This window comes from Sus scrofa, chromosome 1 (assembly GCF_000003025.6).
Source record: "Sus scrofa isolate TJ Tabasco breed Duroc chromosome 1, Sscrofa11.1, whole genome shotgun sequence".
Lineage (NCBI taxonomy): Eukaryota > Metazoa > Chordata > Mammalia > Artiodactyla > Suidae > Sus > Sus scrofa.
Genome location: NC_010443.5, coordinates 258,062,694 through 258,077,643, shown reverse-complemented (window position 1 = coordinate 258,077,643; position 14,950 = coordinate 258,062,694).

Sequence of the window (14,950 nt, the reverse complement as noted above, 5' to 3'; positions counted from 1 at the left end):
TCATAGGTCCATGTAAGGACTTCCTCTTTCACCAAGAGTGACAGGGAAAGGCATTGCCCAGGAAGACCATGAGTTCTCAGCAAAAGGTAGATCATTATCTAGAAAGAATGCTCTAGAACGGGGTTTCTCAACCAGGGGTGGTTTTGCCGCTAAGGGGACACTTGGCAATGTCTGGAGACATTTTTAGTTGTCACAACCAAGGCAAATATACTACGAGCATCTAGTGAATAGGCCTGAGATGTTCTTAAATATTCTACAAGGCATGGACAACGAAGAATTACACAGTACAAATGCCAATAGTGCCAAGGTTAAGAAGCCCCGCCCTAGAAGGGCAGGCAAGCTTCAGTTGGCCAACAGGATCCATGTTCTGAGAAAAACATACCACCCTCACAGGGCCAACATATCCATTAAACAGAGTATGAATAGTGCTTAGGGTTCATGACAGTTTTATAGGGCTTTTAAAAGTTTTACTGAAAACTTTTTACTTTGAAAAAAGAAAATATATAATTTATCATAGATTGTATTCATCTTTATTACCAATATGATCATAAAACATACTTTTTTTAAAATGAAAGAAGGGACCTGTGAGGACAGATATGCCAAGGGCTCCAGAAGTCATGTTGGCCTCTTCTGACATTAGATTGGGGACATCTCTGTATTCTTGAGTCTTCCATTCACCCACCGTGTTCCTAAAGAATCCGATCTTGTCTTGCCATCTTTCCTGCCCAGGTGAATAGAGTTATCATCATAGCTTACCACCAAGTTCAGGCAAACAGCAGTCATTTTTATGGACTCACAAAACATTTTCAGAGCGGAAAGGGTCTTTAGCACTCATCTGGCCCGGACACCTCATTTTCAAGATAAGGAAAGTGAGGCCCAGCCAAGGGAGGTGAACTAACTACAGTCACACAGGTAATTTGTACCAGAGTCAGAACTTGGAGCATCATCATAGAGTTCATATTATCAGCTTCCATTTCTGAGTTTCACAGTTGGTTGACACCAATTTCCTCAGAATGAAGCTCATGTTGTTCATTGGGTGAAGAACAAAAACAAAACAAAACCCTTAATGTCATTCTTTGCCATTTCTTAACGCTTTCCTGTTTTCAAAGCTCTTTAAAATACTCTTTCACTTCATCTTTACAGTAACTCTATGAGAAGCAAGGAGGAGGCAATTCTTTTTTTTTTTTTCTTTTTTCTTTTTGTGGCTGCACCAGCATCATATGGAAGTTCTCAGCCTAGGAGTCAGATCAGAGTTACATTTGCAGCCTATGACACAGCCTCAGCAACATAGGATCCAAGCCACATCTGTGACCTACATGCAGCTTGTGGCAACACCAGACCCTTAACCCACTGAGCAAAGCCAGGGATCAAACCCAAATCCTCACAGAGACTATGCTGGGTCCCACTGAGCCACACCAGGAACTCCTGGAGAGGAGGCAGTTCTTATCATGCTTATTTCAGATGCAGAAACTGAGACTCAGCAACCCACATACGTGACTATTCTGGATTATAGAGCTTAAGGGGTGGAGTTGCAGGCTTAAATTCCAGTTTATTGACTTCTCTTTCAGGACTGTCTTCCAAGCCAACACTTTTTAAATTATTATTCTTGACATGTCACATGGTGCCTACATAATACCTTGTATTCAGTAAATGCTTGTTAAATGAATAGCTGAACCATGCTGTTCCATAGATTAAATCATGCTCCCAGAAACACAACAACCCATGTAGTAAATGTCTGATACATCATAGTTAGAAAGATGTTGGTCTTATTCATAAAAGTGCCAGCATAGAATGGAGGGGGGGAGGCATTGTAATTTCAGTTCACTTTTGTTTAAGAAAAAAAAAATCCCACGATACTTTAGTTTTTTTTCCCCCGTGTCATTTTCATAAGTAGGAGAAAATAAGTACAAGTATGAGGAAATAAAATGAAAGATGATAAGGTGTCAAAACTCCAAATTGTCTGGGAATTACTACTTGAGAGAGCCAAATAAACCAGATTACTCTGCTGACTTGCTTGTCTTCCTGCTCTAAATTGCTCTTATCTTCTAGGTGGGGGCCATTTAGCCCTGTCTCCATGCTCCAGCCTGCTGCACACTTGGGAACAAGTCTTGTGCCTGGCCTGTAGAAATGTGAAAGGTCCCAGTTAGCAGCTCAGGAACTCAGCAGTAAGGCAGGCAGCGTTTTGGGCCAAGTCCGATCTGGTCTTACAGACTGTAGTTGAAACCTGGATGTCCTGTGCCTATGCCCCTGCCTTATGGCCTGTTATATAAACTGGGTCTTTGTTTCCATTCATTCATGTTCACAAACTCATAGTGAACACCTACTATTTGTCTTCACCTCACTTATTCTTCCAATTATTTACAAATATATATCGAGCACATGCTATTTGTTAGGCTTGCTGAGAAACTCAGAAAAAAAGACATAGACTAGCTTTTGAGAAACTCATAGTCTAGAAAAATGCTTAAGAAACATATCTGTAAGTAAATTAATGGCTACAAAATGAGGTGATTAGACCTACAAACAGCATGGACAAGGTCATCTGAGAACGGACAGCAGACAATGACTGGCTCCATGCAGAGCAATGGGGTGATTGGAGAAGGCTTTGCAAAGCATGCAAAAAAAAAAAAAAAAAAAAAGTCATAGAAGGCACTTTAGAGATAAAGTGAAAGAACACTCCAGGTGGAGGAAACAGCAAAAGCAAAATCAGATGTGTATAAGGGGCCATGTCACTTCTGAGAAAGTAGCATTGTTCCAGCAACAATGAATCTCAGGACTGAGTGCTTATGATGGGATCGGCAATGGGTTAAGTATTTTATACACATGATTTTACTGAATTTTCCCCTCCAATTCTGAGATTTGCCTATTTTATAGATGAAGAAGTGCTTGCTGACATGAGGCAATAGATGACCTAAGATTGCATAGCTAGTGAGATGAGCCAAAAACTGGGCATTGATATGTCACTCTCCAAAGTCTCATTCTTAGAACCTACCCTGTGCTCCCTGCTCCACATTTTATTGGTGGGCAGAGTGGGTCCTAGGAACATGAATGCCTTTTATCAGGATCACAGGGCTGTGACAGGTTGAACCTGCAAATAGATCCAGGGTTTATGTTCTGTAAGCTATCATTCTGTGCAGGAATTTATTAAAGATATTTCAGTATAGAAACAGGAGCATTTCTCCCCACAAGTTAATAACAAAATCCCAGCTACTCAGCCCCCAAAACAAGTGTTACCCTTATGGGACCAACAGATCTAGTGATGCAAATAACCCCTGAGTCTTTTGTGTTGTGAAAACTACCCAGCCAGAGGAGTTTCAGGGAAAATGAAAGGGAAAGACAAATAATGGGCTGATGAAACAAGAATCTGAGGGTCTTTGGGGGAAAATGGGAAAAATAAAGACAACGGATTAGACGGTGGAAGCACTTGAGAATTGAAGGAAAATGTAGGCAGGAGCAAGGGATATGCAAGATGCAAGCAATAAAGAGGACAGCGAAGGCTGCTCTTTATAGAGAAGCAAATGGAGCACACATCAGTAAAGACAGCTTTGTGTGAAATCCACAGAAGTGAAGTGGGGAGGGGTATTGTGAGAAATTAATGGGGAAAAAGCAAAGAGTTGAGACTAGGCGTCCCACTGGTGATGGAATGCACATCCCAGTAGAAGGAAAAATGCATGACTGAGGAAGTTACAGCCTGAGGACACAAAGGAGTAACACAAAGGAGACAAGCTAAGAGGCTTAGAAAGGAAGCCTTGAAGGATGAAAATAGAATCACACAGACACAGAGATATCACAACTCAGAGTAGGGGACCTATAATACAAGCAGGGAACAAAGCATGTGGGCTCCAAATGAAGAACATTTGGAGATGAAGATAAATTGAGCATAATAAAAGATGCAGTGTGGATTGAGGAAACATAAATGATTCATGAAAGGAGCAAGAATTGGTAGCTAACATTTATTGATCATTTGTTAATGTGGCCAGTATTTTACATATGGTCTATCAGTTAATTCTTCCAGCAGCCCTATGTTGTCAGCATGTTTAACTGTAGAGATCCAGCAGAAATTATATTTTTTGGCTGCACCCACAGCATGTGGAATTTCCTGGGCCAAGGATCAAACCTGAACTGCAATTGTGACCTGTGCCACAACTATGGCAATGCTGGATCCTTAACCCACTTTACCACATGGAAACTTCCAAACAGATTACATTTCTTGACTGAGAACATACCTCTAGTAGTACTAGAGCTAGGACTAGAATTCTAGCATTGAGATGTGCCTCTGTCCAGTGACACTCCTTTCTCCCATATTTCAACCAGCCTCCATCAGATTTGGTGGGTTATATACCAGTCAGTTGAGAAGAGCATCATAAGCTTGGATGTTCTATTTCATATACTCTTTGATGTTAAAATACAACCAATGGTAACGTTAAACTGCATCAAGTGATGTGCATACTCCCCAGAGCACAGAGATCATTCTGTAAATATTGGTTTCTACAATTTTTCTTAGCCAGAAATTGGTCCTGGGATTGATATGATTTATGTGTGAGCAAGAATAGATAAAAAGTTTAGAGGGAAAAAATGCTAAAATCTCTGATCATTTGGCTACTGACAGTTGATTACAAGCATCTCTTCCCAATTGCATGCTTAGTGACTTCATGTTGATATCTTGAAATTAGCCAGAGTGGAAATATTTATACCACAGAAACTGGCAAGTATCGAGGCTTTCTGTCCCCCACCCCTGCCCCCAGAGAGCTGGCTGTTAAGCATTCATCAGCACACCAATGAATATTCCCCACCTGGCTGGGAAGAGTTATGATCTCAGTTGTATAATAGGAAAGGGCAAACATAATGTTTTTTTTTTTTTTTTTTTTAATGAATTTGCCTTTCCCCATAAACATGCACGCGCGCACACACACACACACACACACACACACACACACACACACACTTGTAGAAGCAAGATGGTTTTCTTGAAACAGTAAAACTAATTTACTTGGAAGAAGATTTTGATTGTCTTAGGAAAAAGCATGACATTCGGAAGTGACTAAATATGACATATGAAGTTACACGTTTAAAAATGGAATCGAACAACTGATATTCAGACATATGCTAAAATCTTGAAGTATAGTAGTAATCTTTATGAAAGTCTCTTCTGTAAAAAAAAGGCCTCGGGGTTTAAATTCTGACTTGGCCACTTACTAGCCATGGCATTTTAGGCCAGTTAATTAACTTCTCCTTTGCAGTTGCATCTGTAAAATGAGGTTAATAACCATGCTTCTCAGAGGAAGTCAGTAGGACTCTGTGAAGCAACACAGGTCAAATGATTTGCACAGTGCCTGGGACACAGAGATCACTCACTAAATGCTGGCTTCTAGAAAGATGCTGAACCAGAAATTGGGCCTGGAAAATTGGCACAATGTACATGCAAGCAAGAAGAGACATAATAAAAGAAGAAACATTGTTTTTTTTTTTTTTTTTTTTCATGTTCTAGAGCAATAGATGGAATTAACCCTTCAAGTGCAGGAATATTTGATCCCAACATACAGGAGATGTTTCACCTCCTCTTAGAGGAGGAGAGAACTGAAAATGCACTATGAAGTTCTCAGATTCCTTCCTATGGAGTAAGGTGGGTGGATGGGTTCTATAAGTGCTTCTCAAATCTACCTGGTTACCAGAATCACCCAGGCAGCTTTGAAAAATATATACTTCCTGTCTCTAACTCAGAAATGTCTCATTAAATCTTTATTAGGTGTTGAGGGTTTATGAATTTCTCTCCTTTCCAAAGCACCCTCTCCCCAGGAGATTTTGGTGATCAGCCAGGGTTAGTAACCACTGAAGTGCATCTCAGCTCTGTATCTATAACCAAAGCCCAGGGTATTTCATATCTAACTGCAGGCTCAGCCTCACCTCTAGATACTTCTCTTGTACCATCCCCTGCACCAGTATTTGGGGCCACTGACAATTAATGCTGAGCACTGTTTGGGAAATAAATCACTGCTTGCAGGGAAGCTCATTCCAAATTTGGTTAGGTCTGGTTTCCGTGATAACACCGGCTTGGGCTAAAGCCATGTCTCCTGTCTGTTCCATCTATTACCTTAGCTTTATCTCTCAGGGTTACGGAGAGTCTATGTAAGGGTGTAAGTCAGCGCAGAGCCTGGCATCTTGGAAGCACTTGGGAAATATCAAAAGGAGACTTAAGGGCCAGAAATCTTTAAGGAATTCAATGTACCTACAAACTCGGGCCGGGGGGTGGTCTCTGATCGAGGAAAGCTTCCTAGAAGAAATGAAATTTTAGCTGGACCTTGAAAGACAGAAAAGTTTTGAGGAAGTAGAAACTGGGTGTTAAGAAATGGTGATACTCCTTATTGTAAGAAGGGGCAAGATCAGAATAAGCTTTGATTTATTAGTCGTGGGATAGTATAGTAGATGCATCAAAGGGGAGAGCACTGGAAGCAAGAAGTCTCCCCTGCATGAACTCTGCAAACAGGGAGAAGCCTATGGCACAGGATGGTGAGAGGGTTTTAGACCATGAGAGCAAGTGAGGATTCTAGTATTTATAGAACCCCAATTATGGGCCCTCATCCTACCTCTATTATCTAAAGCCATCCCTACCTAAGCTGAGAAGGTAAGCATCCTTATCCTCATGTTACATAGAAACAAACTGATCATGAAGAAGGTGAGATGACTGACTCAAGGCCGCCCATGCAGGAGGTGTAAAAATCAAGATTCAGACTTGGGCTAGCCTGTCTCTAAATCTCAGGAGTCTTGAGACATATGATTAAAATCTAGACGAACAAAGGAAAAGGTGAGAAGGCAGTCATTTGCAGAGGAGGAGACAAAGACAAATACCATATGATATCACTTATAACTGGAATCTAATATCCAGCACAAATGAACATCTCCTCAGAAAAGAAAATCATGGACTTGGAGAAGAGACTTGTGGCTGCCTGATGGGAGGGGGAGGGAGTGGGAGGGATGGGGAGCTTGGGCTTATCAGACACAACTTAGAATAGATTTACAAGGAGATCCTGCTGAATAGCATTGAGAACTTTGTCTAGATACTCATGTTGCAACAGAACAAAGGGTGGGGGAAAAAATGTAATTGTAGTATATACATGTAAGGATAACCTGACCCCCTTGCTGTACAGTGGGAAAATAAAAAAATTATAAAAAAATAATAAAAAAATAAAAAGCTCCAAAAAAAAAAGAGGAAGAAAAAAAGAAACAGATACACACATGCGCGCGCACACCCACACACACACTCACACACGCACACACACACACGGGTCTGCACCAGTACATACTGCGATTTAAGCAGACCTCTCCCACTGTCCTCTAGCTAATATATTCTGGAATGAGTTTCGGGGATCTAGGAGAGAACAGCATGTCAGTGCATAGGAAGCAAATGATAGCATGGGGATTATTGATAATCCCCCTCTCCTATTTCCAACTCTCCAAGGGACAAAGAGGCCTATATTGTTTTTTTCTTTTTTTTCAGGTTTCTTTCCTTTCATAACCACTAGCCTGGAGTGTGTCTCTTTTCCCTCCAGTGTTTGACCAAGTGCAACAGGAAGCATGACAAGACCAAGCCTTTGCAAGGGAATACAAAAATAATAAAAAACAAAGTCAGGCGTGTTAGGCATTTACATGCAGAAGGGCCTCCTGTCTCTTCCACTTGGGGCCTTTGCTCAAATTACATTACCTTCTGTCTGTTGTCATCACAGCTGTCTATACTAGCACATCTAGTGCTCAGCTATTGAGATGAATGAGGGGATGTCATGCAGCTGGGTTAGACCCCAAGGGACATCACTGCTGCTACCTTTTCCCCAAAAGTGCAGATTGTGTTTCAGGCCCTGAAGGTCCCACTCCATACTTCATGAGATGGAACTCAAAGGGGCCAAGGATTCCAGGGCTCCTGAATGTTTAGTTCCTCCTGTAACAAGATCAGGAATCTCTTTGACATTCATCAGAGCAATTGAGGTTATGGCCTTCACATTCTGCTGACTGGTCTTTTGACTCATCTTTTCCCTTTAAATCCATCTGCCACACCACCCCCTGAGGGGCAGAACTGAAGCTCATTTCTTTTTTTGTTTGTTTTTTGTCTTTTTGCTATTTCTTGGGCCGCTCCTGCAGCATGTGGAGATTCCCAGGCTAGGGGTCCAATCGGAGCTGTAGCCACCGGCCTACGCCAGAGCCACAGCAACGCAGGATCTGAGCCGCGTCTGCAACCTACACCACAGCTCACGGCAACGCCAGATCATTAACCCACTGAGCAAGGGCAGGGACCGAACCTGCAACCTCATGGTTCCTAGTCGGATTCGTTAACCACTGCGCCACGAAGGAACTCCTCATTTCTGATCTTATATCCCTTCCTAGAGTAAAGAGCTTCACCATTTCCCAATGCCTTAAGAAATTGTAGGTCCTTCCAGATCTGGCCCCCTGCTATGTTTCCAGCCTTCTCTCTTCTTTATATTACCCATAGGTTTATCATGGAAAATATAACTTATTGATGGTTCTTACTATGTGATAGTGTGCCAACTGCTTTCTATTTACTATTTCCATTTATTTTATTCCATTGTAATTCTCTGAGGCAAGTAAATGTTATCCTCATTTCACCAAAGTGATTAAACTTAGGAACAGGGGAGTTAAGTAACCTGCCCTGGGTCACACAGCTTCTATTTAGGTCTGTCCATCACCAATCCCCTACCCCTACTTTTAATCACTAATCTTTGCCTTGTGTATATTACACTACAATGTAACCCACAAGTTCACATGTGTCTCTCAAGTAAATCTGCAACTCTAACAGATTCGGAATAGCATTTTTGTTCATTGTTCTCACCCCTAGCTGGAACAGAGCCATGGCAGATATTCAGAAAATGTTTTCTAAATTGTATTATTTTACATTATATCTCCTAGTGATAGAGATGTGGCAAGATCTACACTTTAAGTTCAAGTCACATTTACATTTCTGTGACTTCTGGCTTTGTAATGATCCAGGACAGAGTTGTTAGCTGCTCTGTGCCTTAGTTTCCTGACTGTAAAATGAGGTTTGAGTGAAGAGTAAATGAGTAAGCATTGGAAGAATGTTGGGCATAGGGGAAGTTCTCCACAAATGTAAGCCCTAGTTATCAGGTGGCTGCCTGATGACCCATAGAACTTTGGTACACTTTTAGGAACGTGCCCATCACACGGCTCGTCCCCGTCTACTCTGCTTGACATTGGCCCTTCTGAGTGGGGAGGGCATCCTTTGTTTGGGTTTTTATACCACTCCAATTGAAGGCCTGGTGGGTCATCTGAGCTCAGTCAAGGTTTTTAAATGAGTAGGCACAGAATTCCAGAATTGTGTCTATGTTGCCATTCAGGCCATCGGGGACAAGAAGCCTACTTGATAGCGATTCTCAGATGTCTCCTCCAGTTTCCATGCCTGGGTGAACTACATTCCAGTGCTTCCTGATGCCCCATTCAACCTTTGCTCATCCCCTAGTTACTGAAGCTGACCACATGGGCAACTGTGCAAGAGCCATGTGCCAGGCACTGTGCTGAGTGTCTTATGTGCATCACCCCAATTCATGTGAACACATTACAGTGAGTACCCCAGTGTACTGGAGAGAAGCTGGTGAACAAGAAAAACTATACTCCTCATGGAGGGGGCAGAGGAGAGAACCTCTGTTTGAGAGCATTCAGCATCTCTTACCTCCCAAATCTCAATCAGTGTCTTGTAGAAAGTCAAATGTGCCAAGTTAGGGGGAAAAAAAAAAGAGGGGTCTCTCCAGAAGGCAGAGGTCTCCCAGAATGTCCCTGCATCAGGACAGAGGCTTTCTACTCTAGGCTGGCCAGAAGCTCCTGCTGAGCAAAAGGCAGGGTCTGGCTTGAACTGCCTTTCTGGGCAAGAGTTTATTTCACATCCCAAGACCTGTAAAGTACCAACTCTCAGTGCTTTTTCTGTATCACAGGTGAAAGTAATGGATGAACTCTTATGCATAGGGAGGTGGATTTGGGCTCAATTTAAATATTTCTATTTATATATCCATCAACAGAGTTGTCAAACAATGAGATGAGACACTTTGGGGAATAATCAGCCCCATCACTGGAGCTCTGAGCATAATCTGAACAATCATGAATAATAGGTATTTGAGGACAGGATTTTAGAGCCCAGTCTTGGTGATCGGGTACACATGAGTTCCAGCCTCACCTCTTACTGACTATAATTTATTAGCTAAATGATTTGGAGGATTTATTTCAACCCCCCCAAGCCTCATTTCCCCTCTGCCCAATGGTAAGGACACCTACCTCATGGGGTGGTTGGGGATATTGAATGGAGTGATGCATATAAAACAGCCAGTGTAATGCCTGGCACATGGTAACTGCTCAAAGGCTGTTTTATTTAGTAAATGTTGAATAAATATATTTATTTCATTAGTGTCATTTTTATTCTTATTGTTTTATGGTAGTGGATGGAATTTCTGCATTGGTTAGAGTGTTGAACAAAAGTTTTAGATAGATATATAAATAGATAGATAGAAAAATAGAGAAAGGAAGAGAAGAGGAGGCTAAAGCCTTTAACCAGAGCCCCAGACATAAACAGATTCAAGTAGAACCACTCCAGCAAATCCTTCACATGTGTCCCTGCACTTCCTCTCCCATTTGTGTTATTATCATAGTGGTAGCAACCATATCATTTACTACTGCTACCACCCCCCCTACTCCAGTGTTGTCTCCTTCACACACTGAAGTGAATCCTTCTTGCAGCGGGATCAGGCAGATCTGCCTCCATTCTGGCCATGCCTCTCACTGTCCCTGTGACATTAGGCGGAACAGGAGGCTAGTGGGGAGAGACAGGGGGGCCAGGGCCCAAGTCAGCTGTACTAATATGCCCTGTTATACAGAGCACTTCAGAAGATTTCTTTTTCTGGTGTTTCATATTCTGTCTCTACCCCTCAACTGGCATCTCCCTGAGGGCAGGAGGCAACTGTCTTTTCTCTTTGTACCTTTTCACCACCTGGTACAAAACTTTGCATTCAATGAATGCTCTCTGGCTACTAGTTTCTATAGTTGCTAGTTTCTAGGTGATGGATTCTTTTCTACTGGATTGTCTACTCCGGAGAAGTAAAACTGCTGTGTCATGATTCTTTGACTTTTTTGTCATAAAAATAGGGGAAGGAGAAATTGCATAACCCTGTTAAACAACTGACAGCAATTTAACAGTGAAATGTTCCCTTTACAACAGTGATTCTTAGCCCTGATGTTGTAACATTCCAGAATGTCCTCTTGTTTCTTGAAAGGGAGGGTGGGGACACCACAATTCCCGGAGAGTGTTTAAAGCAAACCAAATAACAAGTCACATTACCTCAAGTCTGAGTTATAGCTTTACCAGTGTCACCCAGCAAGTTTGTCACAACATCAGAATGAGAACTTGAGCCTCCTAAATAACTACAATCCAGTAGACTGAATACTAAGAAATTACTGAGACTTTAATATGATTATATGCTCCCTGTTTCTTAACAAAAGCACACACCAAAATCTAGTATTTTTCAGTGGTTGCTAAGTGCCTTGCTCTTTGCTTTTATTAACTCATTTAATACATTATCCTTAACTGAAAGAGGAGCAAACTGACATGGGATAAATGGCTTTGCCAGGGGTCTAATGACACCAATTAACCCTTGGCATATATACAATTAACTATTTCTGCTATAGTCTTTCCACCACCTTGTGCTCTAGCCATGCTCTTCTACCTGCTGTTTCCCAGATTTAAGCTTTGCATTCATGCTTTTTTTTTTTTCCGTCTAAGAATTCCCCTTTCTCATCTTCCACCATGCTCCACCCACAGGACTATCCTTTTAAAATGTCCAGCTCAAATTAAAATAGCACTTCTTCTGTAAAGACTTCCTTGACTGTTTCCAGGCCGAACAATGCCAGCTCCCAAGTAGGCAGAGCAGTTTGTGTGCGTTGGGAGCATGTCTTTATTATTTATTCCTGAACTTTCATGTGTCTTGCAGGGTACTAACCAATGTAGCTTTGCTGTGAATGTTAGGTGGGAGGATGAGAGAAGTGAAGAAAACTTCCAAGGAGAAAAAAAGTGAGAGCTTTACTTCAGCTAATTAAACTGCCAGCGAATCTGAGAGGCGGGATTACTATCTCAATTTTACCTCTGAGGCATATGAGACAGTTACTATAAGATTTAACATTAGAGCACGGATCTGCCTGATTCCCAAGCAGCATTTCCTCCAATATATTAGGAGAAGAAAAGGAACTTTCTTTGGGAGATGCAACTGGCATTGTCACATGCAGAAGCCGTTAGTGGAGTTCACACAAAGAAGAGAAGGAAAAGAGCAAAGTGAGAGAGAATATCAGAAAGTAAGTAAGGTGGAATATTGACAGTTCTAGGTAGTGAGGGAGACAGGGTTTCCCAGGAAAGAACTGACTTAGCACCCAATAAGCAGGTGCAAAGTGGGGATGATTGCGATGGCATTTAGACAGAATTGAACCCCAGATAATTGTACAGGTTTTCTTCAAACCTGTTTCCAAAGCCAGAAAAGAGTGAAGGGCACAGACAGGGGCCTGCTTCAGGCAAAGGAAAACTAATGATTTAAAGGCAGATGCCACAGCTCAGAAAGAGGTGGCATGACCTCACTGCTTGAGAAGGGAAGTACCTGGGAGGTCTGGAAGCCTGGCCACTGAGTACATCTTTGGTGGCTGTTTGCAGCGGCATATGGCTGAGGGATGAGGGCAGCCCCACGTGATAGAAGGGATAATCAAGGATGGCATTTTAAGAAAGAGAGCAGGAAGGAATGAGGAACCAGAGGTCTCTGCAATTACCAATCGCCAATTGTGAATGTATGCAGAGTGTTTACTCTTAACAAACGAGAATCACAGATGGTGACAGGCACCAGGGGTCAGACCTCCATAGCTAACTGTTTAGGAGCCTGTGAGATATCACTTTAAATGTCAACTATGGGAAAGGAAGGGGTAATTGCAAGCATTATAGTGTAAGAAAGCACTTGGATTTAGACAAGCTGTAGTTTTCTCCTAAAGATGATTCAAAATAGCCAAGTATACACATTGCTAAAATATGGAAGACTCTTATAAAGATGACATATGGATTAGTTTTAAAACTTTTTAAATGCGTAGGTGAGATCAGAGGTGTTTGGGGAATTATACACTTGGACATAAGAGGAATCCTTCTTTCAAGGAGTGTTCCATCTGGTAGGATACTAACCATTCCTGTGTATATAGCACTTCCCTAAAATGTCTTGAACCCCCTGTTTCATTTGCTTCTCATAGCTGTCATGGAAGTGACTTCATGAACCATTCACTCTCTGGATAAAGAAACGGAGACCAAGGGACAAAGAGATCAGGGTTGGTTTGTTAAACAAATAGTGGTGGAGGCAATCTGCAATCCTGTTGTCTTAACCTCCGCTTCCATAGTCTTTCACCTAACCCTCAACTGGATTGATAATTGAATCTTTTCCAGAAATGAGGGAGAGTGGAGAAAATTATAAATGCATGAATAAATCCCTGCCTGATTAATGAGTGTCCCATTTTCATATAGTATCAGGAGTTTTAACCCACTAGAACCACATGGTAAGGATGCCAGAACGTCTGCATGATAGAGCTACACCTCTAATCATAGAATAGAATTGCTGGAAAGGGCATTATTCCAACCCCTGCATTTTATAGATAAGGAAGTAGTCCTGGAGATGTGAACCTGCTAGAATGTCAGAGAGCTGGCCTGACCCTTAGTGGCCATTTGGTTCACTGCTTTCCAATAAGCAATCTTTCTCATGGCATTTTCACTTTTTTTCTGCATCTGCATACCTCTTGCATTATTCATTTTGTTCTCTATTTTGTTTTGTTTTGTTTTTTTGAAAAAGGCACACATTATAATCTTAAATATATATTTTAAAGGATTCTTTACTACTCCTCAAACTTATCACAAATAGAAAATAATCTTTATAATCATAATTATTAAATTATAATCATTTAAAGCAAAACATTCATTGATTAACCACATGCAGTCATCTCTTTTACCAACATATTGTACTTTGGAAGGTGCTGGTCCAGTTCAAGTGTCCCATTTTACAGGCAAGAAACTGGAGTCCAAAAGAGGAGTTTTGAACCATGCATCTACTGCCTCTGGACTTATCTCAGTAGCTAATATTCTAGTAACTGGCCAAGATGGTCCCTGCTCCCTGTGGTGCTCAGACCTGGACAAGACATGGAGACCACAGCTAATCCAATCAAAGACAATGTGTGGAAAGGACTCAGCAGGAGCCAGCAGTGAGCTGACTGGCCAGAGATTTACTTCCTGCCATTAATTTAAAAACTGCTCTTTTCAAGGAGGAAGTTTTTACAGCAAGTATTTCCTACTGGAGAGCAGCAGACTCCTCCAGAGGATTCAGGTTCTCAAGTTTAAAGGCCACGTCTATTGAATATCAACACTCAACACCCAGTGTCCCACCGACCCCAAAAAATACCCAAAAGAGGCTCCTGGAAAGATTGGTAAAAGCCCAGCACATTCTCACACTGGAGATTTTGGTGTTTTCAGGAGAAAACCATTTTTGGAATCTTGATAGTGAATGGTAAGGCAAATAGTCAGTTTGCAAAAGTGGAGCTGACAAGTTATTTTGATTTATTTTGCAACAGAAAATCAGGAAAATAAAATTGGCACCAGATGCCTCAGTGAGTTCAAGGCAGACCATGACAGTTTTCTGATATAAGTTTATACTAGGTCTCAGCTATCCTGGAGCATGAAGAAGGGACACTGGCAACACATTAGGAGGAACAGAGAGAACTAAACACTTGCCTAGGTCACATCATCTAAATGGATGCCGTGAGCTCAGAATCTAACAGGCCAGGCTAATCTCTCAGTGACTCTGATCTGGTGAGATTGAGACAAAGTACCTGTACAGAGTGAAAGAAAGAAAACTTTCCTCACCAAGAGGAGGTTTTTTTTCGT